Below are 15,451 nucleotides of genomic sequence, written 5' to 3' on the forward strand. Positions count from 1 at the left end.
ACTTGTCATGAACAAACCCAGTCAAACAAAGTTCTCTATAATTTTGCTTTTTTACATTATTTGCTTTCTTACAAAGGAAGTGTCTATATTGAATTTATGAAGCAGAACACTGTTATGACTTAAAGTGGTCCCGAAGGACCGGAGGTAGAGAGTATATTGCTGTATTTCAGGTATAACGAAGATACTTGCTCATCATTTTATGTTTTCTACACTACCTTGAAGCGTACGGTGGTATGTTTAGGACATGCAATTATTTTTTTAGGATTAAATTATCTTGAGCGATAAACATCTTATTTCGTGCGCACGACATCTTATCTTGAGCGATCAACATCTTAACTCGAGCGATCAACATATTATCTTGAGCGATCAACATCTTATCTCGAGCGATCAACATAATATCTTGAGCGATCAACATCTTATTTCGTGCGCACGACATCTTATCTTGAGCGATCAACATCAACAGGTTATTATAACATATATTTTGTCTGTCTAAGGTCTGTTTAAAATTATCTCGAGCGATCAACATATTATCTCGAGCGATCAACATCTTATCTTGAGCGATCAACATATTATCTTGAGCGATCAACATATTATCTTGAGCGATCAACATATTATCTTGAGCGATCAACACCTTATCTTGAGCGATCAACATATTATCTTGAGCGATCAACATATTATCTTGAGCGATCAACATCTTATATCGAGCGATCAACATATTATCTTGAGCGTTCAACATCTTATCTCGACCGATCAACATCTTATTTCGTGCGCACGACATCTTATCTCGAGCGATCAACATCTTATCTCGAGCGATCAACATAATATCTTGAGCGGTCAACATCTTATCTCGAGCGATCAACATCTTATCTCGAGCGATCAACATCTTATTTCGTGCGCACGACATCTTATCTTGAGCGGTCAACATCTTATCTCGAGCGATCAACATTATATCTTGAGCGATCAACATCTTATCTCGAGCGATCAACATCTTATCTCGAGCGATCAACATATTATCTCGAGCGATCAACATCTTATCTCGAGCGATCAACATACTATCTTGAGCGATCAACATCTTATCTTGTGCGATCAGCATCTTATCTCGAGCGCACGACATCCTATTTATATATATTAAGGCCCTCTGTGTTTGCATTTAAGTCATCAGTAAAACATACGGACAAGTTGTTAATTAGGGTCCCGCCTATTCCGCTGTTATTTAAACTTCCCACAAGTAAATGTACAAATTTATCGCATCAATTGGGAGAGCAATGCATATAATTGGTCATCCTATCTTTAAAATCAAATGAACATAACCAATGATGCATACTGCATGTTAGAACAGCAACAAATTTCAGTTCAACTGATAAATTCGCACAGAAAAGTTGCATGTATGAATTAAGGGAAAACAAGGAATATCGTTTAATATATGGGCGAAGTATGGAAGCCCTGGAGGGACAATCGATTTCCGTTCTTCCCACTTCTGACTTCTAACTTTTTCACTTCTCACTTCTAACTTCTTGACTTCCTACTTCTAACTTCCGCACTTCTGACTTCTAACTTCCACACTTCTGACTACCAACTTCCTGACTTTCGACTTCTGATTTCAAACATCCACACTTCTTACTTCCGACTTCTTGACTTCTTACTTCCTTCTTCTAACTTCCGCACTTCTAACTTCCAGACTTTCGACTTCTGATTTCCAACATCCACACTTCTTACTTCCGACTTTTTGACTTCTTACTTCCCTCTACTAACTTCCGCACTTCTGACTTCTATCTTCCGATGTTGACCGCTCAAGATAATATGTTGATCGCTCGAGATAAGATGTTGATCGCTCAAGATAATATGTTGATCGCTCGAGATAAGATGTTGATCGCTCAAGATAAGATGTTGATCGCTCAAGATAATATGTTGATCGCTCAAGATGATATGTTGATCGCTCGAGATAAGATGTCGTGCGCACGAGATAAGATGTTGATCGCTCAAGATAATATGTTGATCGCTCAAGATAAGATGTTGATCGCTCAAGATAATATGTTGATCGCTCAAGATAATATGTTGATCGCTCAAGATAAGATGTTGATCGCTCGAGATAATATGTTGATCGCTCGAGATGATTTTAAACAGACCTTAGACAGACAAAATATATGTTGTAAGATGTCGTGCGCACGAAATAAGATGTTGATCGGTCGAGATAAGATGTTGAACGCTCAAGATAATATGTTGATCGCTCGATATAAGATGTTGATCGCTCAAGATAATATGTTGATCGCTCAAGATAATATGTTGATCGCTCAAGATAAGATGTTGATCGCTCAAGATAATATGTTGATCGCTCAAGATAATATGTTGATCGCTCAAGATAATATGTTGATCGCTCAAGATAAGATGTTGATCGCTCGAGATAATATGTTGATCGCTCGAGATAATTTTAAACAGACCTTAGACAGACAAAATATATGTTATAATAACCTGCTAAATTCGAAACCCAGAAAACCCCCTTGCATATTTGATATTATTTGTGAAGAGAACTTGCATATTAACTTGATCGTAGGAGCTATGTTACACATGACCTTCATTATTTTTAAAGACATATTAGCCAAATACCTTTTTATCCTTTTTCTGTAGGAGACTAATTTAATATGGTAGTTTTTGGCAAGAATTCATTGTATTTGTTTTGGAAAGGCTAAACGAAAAACATAAACGAAAGGAATTCCTTAGACTGTTTGATAACAGGTGTTGAGAACAAATGATATGTTTGCTTTTGACTGGTAATCGTTTGAGCAGTAGTAGTCCCCCCCCCCCCCCCCCCACACACACACACATACACACACACTCTCCTGATGTTTAAGTTGGCCAAATCCTGCTAACAATTATAACAGCAGAAAAACATAAACGAATGAAGGAATAGAATTAATAGACTACAAATCAATAATAAACGTCTATTTTCTATTTCTTTCCAAATAAGTTACGACTGTTTTTTTTTTACTTTTCTCGTATCTTTACTTGATCAAAATGTTTTGAAGGTGAAATATTTTCATTTCAGTTGTTCGAGGAAGGACATTATGACGATATAAAATATGCAGTGTTTTCATCGCTGAAATCTATAAGCCACCGATTTCAAAAAAGTGACTGTATTGAGTTATTTATCTATTTACTCCTAATATTATTAGTTTAAAATTACTGCTTTAAAAATGTAAAATAAAACAATTATGTCAATAATTCTTGAAAAAACGTTTGGTCTGACCTATTTCAAGTAGTTTGATGCGCTGTTTTTGTTTGTGAAGCCCTCGTGAGTCAAGACGCAGACATCAATACAAATTACTGGTCGTGACAAGAATTTATTGCTCTCTAGTACTCGAAATGGTTACACATGCTAGGCCGCGTTAAATTTTCATTAGAATATTTGTCATTTTGAGTGAAATTTATTAAATCATATCTAAATGCACGCTGATGTTATATCTGATATTACTGACAAAGAAAAACAGTGTCTGACTGACAATGCGTATTATTCTTTAGTTCATCTTGATGCTGAGTTTCAAACGATTTGATTATTTCTGTCATATGAAAGAAACACATAATCAAGATATTTGTTTGACATAACAAGTGACAATCATTTGATTCTAATATACTTGAAAAGTTTGAACGAGTACGGTATATAATTACATATTTGTCATTTACATATATAAAATATAACAGAATAAAACACTGGATAATTCTACAGTGAAATAAAAACCATATTTGATATTTTTCACAGGCCAGTCAATACGGATTTTTCGAGGCTTCGATTCATTTATCATAAAAGTGTCTACTTTGTTGATACCGCTGTCTATTATGCATGATGCAGCCTTTCCTGAGCAAATACAGCCGGGAAGACTAAAATGTATTGTTATGTATGTGTCATTCCCTCTTTAGGCTGGCTTTACTTTACCTAGTTTTGAGACATCATGTAAATAAGTTCTCTATTTTGTATGGTGTTCCAGAATGTTCTACCACAATACTGATAAACAGGGTGTATTAATTATTTTTAAAGTCTGGATTGTTCTTGGTTTTTCCAGAATGTTGCTTGTATTATAAATGTTACATGATTGAAAGTTCTGGAACGTTCCATAATACATTTAATAGGGAGCTGTCTGACGAAAGGGCGGAACTAACAGTTACAGGTCTTATTTAAAACTTTCCTGTATTTCTTAATAACAAAATATTACCATATTGGATATTTAACATTTGAAGGATGTACATTAAAATTGTGGATTGAAAAAAAAATATCCTTGAAGAGAGGATATATATTCTTTGGATATACTAAATTCAATTTTGAACTATTGTGAAATATTATTGAAATTATACTGATTGGATTTAAATTTGACCAGGACAGGATTGGGACAATATTGCACATTAGATTAGATTTTACGGCTATTTGACATTCTTAAGGTATTTTGATTGTTACTTTTATGAATAAAATTTTGTTATTGTTAATAGTAGCTGGCTTGTTTGTCTGTTACATTTACGTACTGTAACAAGCCATCGTTACCCTTAACGTAACAGAAAGTGGGGGCTTATCCGGGAAATGGACTTTATTTTGTGCCTTAAATGGTACTTTCTATGCCAAAATGGCATTCACGTCATCATACATGATGACTCCTTTTATGAGGGAAAGTATTGTGGTCGCTTACTCATAGCCTTATATTTAAAATCAATCTCTGACAACTGCGTCAGAGAGTCGACTCTGGCTCAGTGGTTAGAGCATTGGCCATCCACCCGTGCGACCCGACTTCGAATTCTGCCAGATCTTGGGATTTTTCATCATTAAAATTCTATCCTGTTCAGTTTCTGTTACGCTCTTAAGGATGACTATCCGTAATAGACCCCAATTTCACCAAAAGCGTACATACAACTTGATAATGTAAGCTTTGAAAATGTCAAACGATAGAAATAAGGTGCATATTGACAAGTAATAGAGTGACAGAAGTTCTCAAAAATTTCCTTTAGATTACCTCCTCTGATAAGTTTGGTTTTTCATGAGTTATCTCTCTTAAAAACTAGATTTTTTTTTCTCCTTTTCCCTACGGGGAATTTTAGATTTCTTTTTGATATTTGTATCAGAATCATATAATGCAGCTTTCTATCGCAAAATTTTCTCGAAACTCAAGCTCAGATTCTCATAATCAAAGAAATTATATAGTTCTCATAGGCATCAATGTTAACATCAATACCGATTATCTCCCCTAAAAATGATAAAATTCGAAAAAATCTCTCGTGAAACGTTTTTAATTTTGAATGTCTTTAAAGTGTCTACATTTCAATTAAATATTAGTATCCAGTTACAAGATATGAAATAGGCTATTACACCATCCTTAAGTCGTAAGAATATCTGTTGTGAAAAGGTTAGTTGCTCTGAAGACGTTACTTGCTAAGACTAATACTTAACGGAAAAAAATTGTTTTTCAGGGAGGTGTTTTGCTAACAGGAGGTGTTTTAAGAGGGGTTATACTGTATATTAAATGTCACAATTGAATTGTTTATATTATATATGTTAGGTGTCTTAAGGCTTGGAGTATAATGCAGTAAAGTTCTTTTCCATTTACTGTTTGTCATAAGTGACTGCAGAGTATTGTTCATGTTTTCTTTTTTGCCAACAAAAGTGTTTCAATCGGAAGTTTTATTAATAAGTAGCTTGTTTTGATGATTAACAATTACTTTCGTAAGTACATATCGTTTTTACAGATATTTGAGTAAAGACATCACTAAAAGCTTACATTTAGCTAATGTCGCTTAACACGTCTAATATAGTGTAAATCACGAGAATGATGATACCAATGCTTTTAGCTGGAATAATGTATTTACATTTAGTGTCATTATATAATGTCTGCTATCTATTATTTCAACAAGTGCTTTCAGCAGAACTGTTACGTATAATGATATACAATAAACTTGTTTAAATGTTTTAGTACAGCTCGGGTCCATACCACTTTTAAATCACAAACTTGCTATATGTGTTGTGTGTATATATTACAACTATCTGGTTCAAATATTGATGAAAATATCAAATACGAAATAACTTATTAATAACTTAGTCTGTTATTGTCTGCCTGGTGAGCCAGGGAATGCCTCTTAAAACAATACGGTGTACAAAATATAGGCAAAATAAGTGTGCCTTTAGATAAACTTCGTTGACCCAAGTAAAATTTTATGTTTATTCTTGATATCTCCCGTAATTATAGTAATTAAAAATGAGCTAAGTTTTTTTGACAAATTCAATTTTTAATATGTATCCATATTTGTTGACAACGTGTCTGTTCTGCGTTTAATTCAAGAACATTGGACTTATGTAGACGAGTTACTATATGTTAGCCCAGAGATAGCTTTATATTCCCTTGGTATTCTGTGTAAAATATGAATAATAATGTGGACAAATTCCATACAACATGCAGATGGCCAGTCAGCACTGGTACAAAATCCAGGAAAAGTGGTTATGTTTCAGTATTGAAACGCATGAGCAATGTCATTAAAAATTTCCTAAAGGAAAAGCTTACATCAAACAAACAAAAAGCATAACAATAAACATTACACTTACTGAACACAAGATTTCACTTTAGCGATTCACAATGTGTGTTTAAACCTTGTTTATGAAGATACAGACGTACTTTTAGATATGTTTTTGTAGTTATTGCCGTATTCAGATGACATGATTATGATACCGAGGAACTAAGTGTCAAAAAGCTTTTTGCTTTCAAAGAAACTTTTGCGTGAAATACTGTAATCAACTTTTTCTGCTTGTCATGTAGATTTACCTAAATATATATCTGTCTTGCATGTTATTTAATGGCATGACACCGAGATCTGGTTTGAGTGCATGGAAATCCTTTTAACGATTAAATCAAGCAAATACATTTTAGAGTCGGCCTTTTTATCAGCTCTTTCTTGTATGATTTACTGTTGGGCATTAATGCCTTTGTGATACTCGTTTGTATCAAAACCCGATAAACAAAGTTACATCTGTCCATAAAATATGGTATAAGTATATGTTTATGAACATTACATGCGTTAATGTACTCATATTGATGACAACATGGCGAAATGCTTTTATGTTAAAACATGTCTGCAATGTAACCATTTGTTTATAGCGAATTATATTCTTTTCATTTTTTCAAACCATACATACAAAATGCGGATTAAAGGTCATCAAGTTTATACTAGTATACAGTTGATACAACAATGTTTGACATTGCTTCTTTTTACATGAATCATTTAATTGAGTAACAGGTTTCTTTTTTCTCACCTTTTTTAAAATATCTTGTTTCCTTGGAGGTACAAAATGCCAGATAGAAATAAAAATATACTTCCTATCTCTGGTCTCAGTTGTTCGGAACTTAAACCGACTGTTAAACTAACCACTTCAAAATATTAGTCTAGGTGGGAGGCACCAGTATGGTGTTTGATATACCTGTAAAGATTTTGAAGAGTTCATAATCCTTAACTCACGTATTAATTTTTTTCTCTAAGTCTCTATCTAGTTTAATCACCCGGTACAATTTTGAACAACTGGGACCTGACTGTTTCTTTGATGTAGGGATATTCCTTATAGAATAGTTTCAGTAGAAGAATACAAAAGAAAGAGCAAACTCAAAACTTCAGAAGCAATAGCAACTTCTAGTGTGCAGGACGATGATGTAACTTTCAGCTGCAAGACGATATAGTGCCATACAACAGTATGCATGTCGGTGAAATGAAGTATTGTAGTACATTGTATGCATGGTGGTGAAATATAGGGCTATAATAATGAAATGATGTGTAGTACTATGGTATAAAGGATGACGATGTGTAGTAATATATGGGTGCATAATACTATGGTGCGCAGGATGGTGATTTGTAGAACTCAGGTATGCATTAGGATGATGTGTAGTTCTATGGTATGCAGGATGATTATGTGTAGTAATATGGTGTGCATGACGATGTCTAGGACTATGGTATGCAGGATAATGATGTGAAGTTCTATGGTATGCATGAAGATGATGTGTAGTTCTAAAATGTATGATGATGTGTAGGATTGTAGTATATAGGACGATGATGTGTAGTTCTGTGGAATGCAGGATGATAGTGTGTAGTACTGTGGTATGCAGGATGATGGTGTGTAGTACTGTGGTATGAAGGATAATAATGTTTTGTACTATGGTATGCAGAATGACGATGTGTAGTTCTATGGTAGACAGCATGATGGCGTGTAGTACTGTGGTATGCAAAATAATAATGTTTTGTACTATGGTATGCAGAATGATGATGTGTTGTTCTATGGTATGCAGAATGATTATGTGAATTTATATGACACGCAGGATGATGATGAAGATGATGTATAATATTATAATATGCAGCATGAGTTCTACAACTTGGTATGCAGTATGATAATATGTAGTACTGTAGTATGCATGGTGCTTTGTAGTATGGAGGGAGATGATACATAATATATAGCATACAAGACAATGATGTGAGCACTAAAGTATCCAGGGTAATTACGTGTAGTAATCTAGTTTAAAAGACCATGGTGAGACGTTCGACATAGCGCGAAGCGTTGAGGTCCAGTAGTACAGTGTGCAAGACGATCGTGTACATTTTGATATAACGTGCAAATGTTTTAGTTTGCAAGACGATGGTTTTGTAATTCTATACGGCATGCCAAACGATGATATGCAGCACTACACGATGACATCCGGGAGGACGTTCACCGCTTGGTTTAGATAACTTTATATAATAATATTAATAAATATTAATAATAATATTCATTTATGATACATGACAATGATCCAGTGAACTTAGGAAGGATAAGTGCTATTTACAGGCAGTTGACTTTGCACTACACAGGATCTTTCCAAACATTATATACCACTAAAATAAAACACATATATAAAATCAATCTTTATCCGAGTTGGGATGAATGATTTTTGAAAGAAAATTAATGGAAAAATTTGTAGAATATTTTGTGATTGATACATAAATAATTCCACTTGTCTTAAATCATTTAAATGAATAAGAACATAACGTGGAAGCAAAAACCTTTGCCAACCTTTCTGTATTATGTTAATGAAAATTGAGACAGTTTTGAATAATGAAGATTTTTAGATTTAGTACATTTGTTTTTGTTTATGTCTGAAAGATCAATCATTTTGCATCAGTTTACATTGTGTTATAATACAAGTATAAATTTACTGTGTATAGATATCTTTTGACTTTTCAGTATCATTCTGCTGGTGCGTTTTATCATGGAGTTGTTACATTTTTCATGTGGGTTTCGGGTGTTATTCGTGTCATCTTTTTGTTTTATTTGAAGGTTAGTTGTAAATTAAAAATCCGAGCTCATTTTCACCAAAGATATCGCTTTGATGAAAGTAGTTCTTTTGCAAAATGCGTGTCATTCCACGCTTAAATGAACGATAGCAATACAACCAAATACAAAAAAAATGAATGCCTTTCTAATAATACAGATTTTATTGGACTTAGAAGGGTTTTTGTAGTTCTACTGAGTAAGAAAATACATTATTGGTGAGTCAACAGTTTACCAAGTAAGGATCAGTAATTAAGTGGTAGAACATAACCAAGCAATATACGAGTAATATACCAGAATCGGTTTGATTGAGTCTGTTCATGAGAGGTAATGAAATGTGCAACACCCTTACGCCCAACGTTCTTGTATCAATGTAAGTTCAGTCAGTTATGAAAAGCGCGTAATAAATAGACAAAAAGTCAAAATTAGATAGACATTTTAATCGTACTCGTTTGTACGCATTTGCCTCTTTCAGGTAAATAAATATCTCGAACTCTTTCTTTATAAAGACAGTTTTTCTTTTATATTCTGCAAAATTATTTTTCATAACAACTAATTTAAAAACAACGTTGCGCCAACCCAAACAAATTGCCAAAAAGAGTTTGCAACTGGTTGTTTCCTACTTCAAGATTAGGCTAATCAGGCTAGCCATAAAAAGGGCCTAACCTTGAAGTACACGCAAAAAGAAATGGTTCAAGTAGTTTTGACATGGGAAATATCTCTTTTTTCACCAACTAAAAGTTGCATGTCATGGCAAGTGCCCAAATCTTGTAAAATGGTCCCCGAACACACATACCAAAATTCAAACATAAAATGCTGTGCTATACTGAATTTTACTAAATCTACAATTGTTAGCCCTGTTTACGTCATTTTTTCATATTCAAGGGCAAATGGCCACTCAGATTAGCTTTAAACAACATTTCCAAATTTGATTACTTTAATTTATTATAATATATACATTGTTTTTCTTTTTAAACAGGGGTTAAATTACCCCACCCACTTTGCTATAATGCACAGTACAGATATAAAACTCAGAATATCAATTTCTTTTTTATTATTTAGACATCTATAATTATTTAAAATAAGAATCATTTTGAAAGACTGGAAAACAGTTTAATGAAATGTATTTCATTATTTCTGGTATACACAGTTATGCAGATAGTTTTGTACAAAGTAGTGAGTTTTTCATGTAAAATAATGTTTTATCTTGTCTAAAACAGATTTACATTCATTCAAAAGATGTAATACTTATCAGTCACAGTACAATGGATATGAACATTATCACAGTGTGCCAAGATGATATATACTACGTCTATAAACGTTTAAAGGAATTGCTAAAGTGAAAGTATTGACTACATGTAGATTTAAATTCATTTAAGCCTACTGTTTAAACATAAATAAAGTACAAATACATTTATGAAAATAATCTCAGATTTAACATTACAAAACATTAGCACATCAATTCTAACAAACGTGAAACAATATCTGCAGCATTGTTCAAATTAAGCTGATACTGCTATTCCTTTACTGTTAAACAACTTAATTTGATCAAGGGGTCTATATTGTACCCCACCCACTTAAAATACTTATGAAACAATGTTATATTTTCTCATATAAAGGGTAAATAATGCTGACGTACCATTAACAATCATGACAATATTTATTTAATCATAGCTGCATTCCATCAGCAATAATTTTAATTAAATACAAAGTGCACAACACATCAAATATTGTGGATATATGTTATTTAGAAGATGAAGAAAAAAATATTTTCAGCATACTATATGATAAATTTTAAATAAATATTCCATACTGATTCCCTCGTTTGATTTTTACTTCTCAAAAACAGGAAAGCCTATTCATAGTGTTCTATATCAATGTCAGCTGTTGTAGGATAGTTAGTGCAGTTTGTACCTCTACAGTCATCACAACAAGCTGAAAACTGCAGTCCATGTTTCCTGCAACTGCATCGCCTGGAACCACAATTCGTTTTGCAGTTACAGCGAATAATCTGAAGCAATGATTCCGGTGCTGGTGGTAGGTCTGTTTTTATTGGTAGCAACTTGCTATTGATCATCTCCCAACCCCAGTCTAGTGGGTTTAGTGTGTAATTTCCAATCCAAGTCTGTGTTTGTATGTGTACTCGGTAGCTATGGTATACTGCTGCAGCTGTTGTAGGTGGCAGGGTGTAGACTTGTACACATGATGTACTTCTCATTACCTTGGTTGCAAACGTTTTAAAGCGTAAAATGTTTAGGTTGTCTTCTGGCAAACCTCCAAAAAGGCAAATCAAAGCTTGTTCACCCGTTTCAGATATCTGATCATTTGTCAGCGCTTTCATGAAGTTTACTGCGGTTTCTCATAAGTATGCATTAGAACTGAATGCTTTCATAACGGTTCCTTTCCCTATTCTGGATGTTGTGTCGCATCCTGTTAGTGCATGTATGAATGGCAATATACTACACAATTCCATTCCAAGTACGTCTTGTGTTTTGTGTATATCCCATACTTTAGTTGTTTTTCTTCTGTCTCTGATCTAAAGTACACCTTTTTACAAACTTTACCGACATGATAGCAAAGTAGCACCAACAAATCTGTGTCCTCCCCAATGACGAAAGTGTCATGATTGACAGCAGAAGTTATTGCCGTTTGTACTATGAGACAATCAGCATCTCCTGATGCATGTATTACTTTTATGCCATTTTCAGACAGAAAACCACCGAGGAGCAATAGAAAATTTTGCTTGTTTTCTGTATTTCTTAGAAATGCCTCTTTGTTTGATTTGAATGGTGTGTCCTTAGAAAACTTCACTCGTGTTCCAACATCGGACAGAACAAGGACAGCTTCATATAAATTCTTAGTGCCAGATAAACATATTTTATAGTTCAACCATAGGTTATTTCTCCAGAAAAAAAACTACATTTCTGAAACATTGTGTTATTACCTAGTTAACTTTATAGCATTGTGCGAATCGTTCAGAGGGACATATGGTAAACAATGTACTCCAACACACTCGTCTCATTTTCCGACTTCAGCATGTCAGTCACACAGAGTCAGCATGCATAACTGTAAAATAAAATATACCATTGTGGTGTAATATGTTTTTTACTGAACTCATTAGTACAAAACGTTCAGAAGTATATTTTCATACACACACTGCTTCGCTTCTGTGAGGTTACACTGTTTATCACATTAATGTATTTTAGATTGTTTACTTTGTTTATACATTTAATGACTTATGTATTTTTCGATTGTACTTGGGCATTAAATTAGCTACACAAATATAGATAAATCAGTGTTAATGCTCTATCCAGAATCAACATGTTGTAACTGAATTACCTAGATGTAATATAATGTGCACTGCCTATCATTTCAATGGACGTTTTCAAACAATTTCGTTGTAATCAGTCTTCCCTCTGCAGCATACCTGTCTTACATGATCAATGTGTCTATCTGTTAATTAAAATATACCAATGTTTTGTAAGATGTTTTTCTGAACACCTTCAGTACAAAACGAACAGAAGTATATTTACATACACACACTGCTTTGCTCTTGAGAGGTTACACTGTTTATCACATTAATGTATTTTAGATTGTACTTAGGTATTAAATTAGCTACACTGAAGTAGATAAATCAGTGTTAATGCTCTATCCAGAATCAACATGTTGTATATGAACAAGAAACTTGTGTGAAATTACCTAGATTTAATATAATGTGCACCGCCTATCTTTTCAATGGACATGTTCAAACAATTTCGTTATAAGCAGTACCGCAATCTTCCCTCTACAACATATCTGTCATACAGGATCAACGTGTCTAACTGTAAAATAAAATGCATATTGTCGTTCCATATCTTATTATTGAGTAATATGGTGCAATTTATCACAATTAAAGTTTTATCCAAAACTTCCTTTAAAAACTTTCATTCAGTCTTATACAGTCTGCTTAGAGAAAAATTATATTTACTTTTTTTCTTAAAGGTAATTAAGTATACGGAAATTCAAAGAATTTCACAGTTTTAAATTGTACATTCTATTTGACGTAAACTTACATTCATTTGCAAGCGCTAACCAGTCATTAGTAGATACAGTTAATGGGCATCAGACACTCAGACGAGACACAACCGGCTCAAGTTGTCATCTTAAATGAGAAAAAAACAGTAAGTTTAAATCAAATCAGTCAGTACAAACTCACAAAAATATTATTAATACAAATACCTTGTTGAAAACATGCAGGAAATCAAGTAAATTCGATCCATGTGGCACTTGATTCAATAAATTATAAAGTTGTTTCATCTGTAAAATGGCCCTTATCCGCTTCCGTACATTTATTTTTCTGACAAAACTCTTGTTAAAAGAATGCATTTTTTTCAAATTTCGGCTCTTTTCTAATAATTTCAAGTTAAAATATCAATATTGATCTTTCTAAACTTTTATATATTCTCGTTGTTTAAAAAAAATATTATACAAATTGCAATCGATGTAACTCATTGCAGACTTGGAGCGGTCTTCTGCGCATGCCCGAAAGTGATTATCGTTCTAGCGCACGGCAAAAATATGCATATTTTTGCATGTACGCATGCATTTAGTGTACAATATGCATAAAATACTGACTAAAGGTTAGGGTTAGTATCACCATGGTTACAAAATATATACATTTAAGATATTTTCGTTCAAATTTAGTTAATCCGGTATGTACCGGAGACTGTAATTTATACCGGCGCTCCAAGTCTGCATTGAGTCACAGTCAATTGCAATGACACCATGTGATATCTTACCCGTTGACCTCTAGATCGTACGATTGATTTCAAATCGATACAAGAATTTTAGGCAGTTGTCAATATCTATGCAGCTCTTTTTATTCACATAAACATGTTTTTAATATATAAAAACAACTTACAGCTTAAAATTTCTCTGTTCAAAGCATCAAACTGTCTGCGCAATTTTGTTTACATCTTTGGAATTGAAAATATGGCGGTGCGGAAGTTATCGTATGACGTCATTTTTCCCCCACGCGCTTACAGAAACACGCTAGTATGGTGTTCGCGTTTGGCCATCGGCAAATTTCATGTTTAGCAGAATTTTCAAGTTTGTTTTTGTTAAAATTTGCAAGGTCGATTTTATGCAACTTTTTGTAGAAAGTTATTGCGATTATGTTCTTTCGCACAGTGTAATTTTATTTTCTTTTGCAAAATGTTCAAGGTCAAAACTCAGCCTGATTAGCCTAGATTTATGTTGTAACGTTAGCCTTTCAGAATCTTACTTTCTGTGTAATTCTATGTGATTTAAATTTTAATGACACTTTCAAGTATACAGAAACATTTCTAATAAATCTTGTTGTAAATACAAACACAAAAACACATCACCTGCATTACAGTTTAGTGCAATGTCATCAATTATAAGCTGAAAACTTACAGAAAATAATGAGCCTAAATCATTGTACAGTTACAGAAAATGTAGACATGCGTCACGATTTCTTCGTGGAATTGCATAGGACAAACACAGTTATTAAGTTTGTGTCCGTTCAGACAGAATTAAGATTATTACTTACGACAGAAGTTGCACATTACTTACAGCTTTGGTACTGTTATGATTATTTATTCTATTACCGTCAAGATGTTTCTTGGAGTACGTTTATTTTTCCCGAAACCGTATGTGATCATATCCAGTGTAATATAGTCTTAATATAATAACAAATTGCTTTGGCACAAGGATATAATCTTCGTTATATGTAATGTAGCGCGAAAAGGGGTTTATATTTACTGCGTTTAAAAATACGTTTTTAACACAAAACTGGAAAGGAAAATGGGAAAAAATGTTCTCATACATCAACTTTTAATTTGGTAACTGTGCTTTACACTGTTGCATTTTTATGAAGAAGATATTGTCAGAATGATTATTCAAAATTAACATTCTAGGTATTACTTCACCTTTTAGAAAAACATGTATGAGGCTATGTATATGTGTTTTGAAGATTCGCTGATTTTTAGTGCTTCATCGAGTTATGGTCTTTCTTGTTTTATTTAGATTTCTCTTTTATAGTACATTTTTACATTATGGTTTTTGGCCCAGTGACAGTTGTGTATCTTTTAAGGTAATTCTACGCGTTCGGATAATTTTTTTCTACAATGTAGAATT

General features: G+C 33.4%; 2 long non-coding RNA genes across 3 annotated transcripts in view; one reads left to right on the forward strand and one right to left on the reverse strand.

Moving 5' to 3' along the window:
- The first annotated feature begins 4,149 nt into the window (after nt 1–4,149).
- LOC123544903 (uncharacterized) overlaps nt 4,150–15,451 on the forward strand; it is a 43,841-nt gene continuing 32,539 nt past the window's right edge. Inside the window, exon 1 of the long non-coding RNA XR_006685193.2 lies at nt 4,150–4,428. This is a non-coding gene — a long non-coding RNA (uncharacterized LOC123544903). The remainder of the gene's footprint in view (nt 4,429–15,451) is intronic.
- On the reverse strand, nt 6,653–13,718 carry LOC123544904 (uncharacterized). 2 transcript variants are annotated; one of them, XR_008370504.1, is made up of 3 exons: nt 13,366–13,718; nt 13,013–13,134; nt 6,653–12,379 (listed from the first exon to the last, which is right to left on the reverse strand). It is a non-coding gene; the product is annotated as an uncharacterized LOC123544904 (long non-coding RNA). The 2 variants fall into 2 exon arrangements; XR_008370503.1 differs by having other exon boundaries at nt 13,013–13,718.

This window comes from Mercenaria mercenaria, chromosome 1 (genome assembly GCF_021730395.1).
Source record: "Mercenaria mercenaria strain notata chromosome 1, MADL_Memer_1, whole genome shotgun sequence".
Lineage (NCBI taxonomy): Eukaryota > Metazoa > Mollusca > Bivalvia > Venerida > Veneridae > Mercenaria > Mercenaria mercenaria.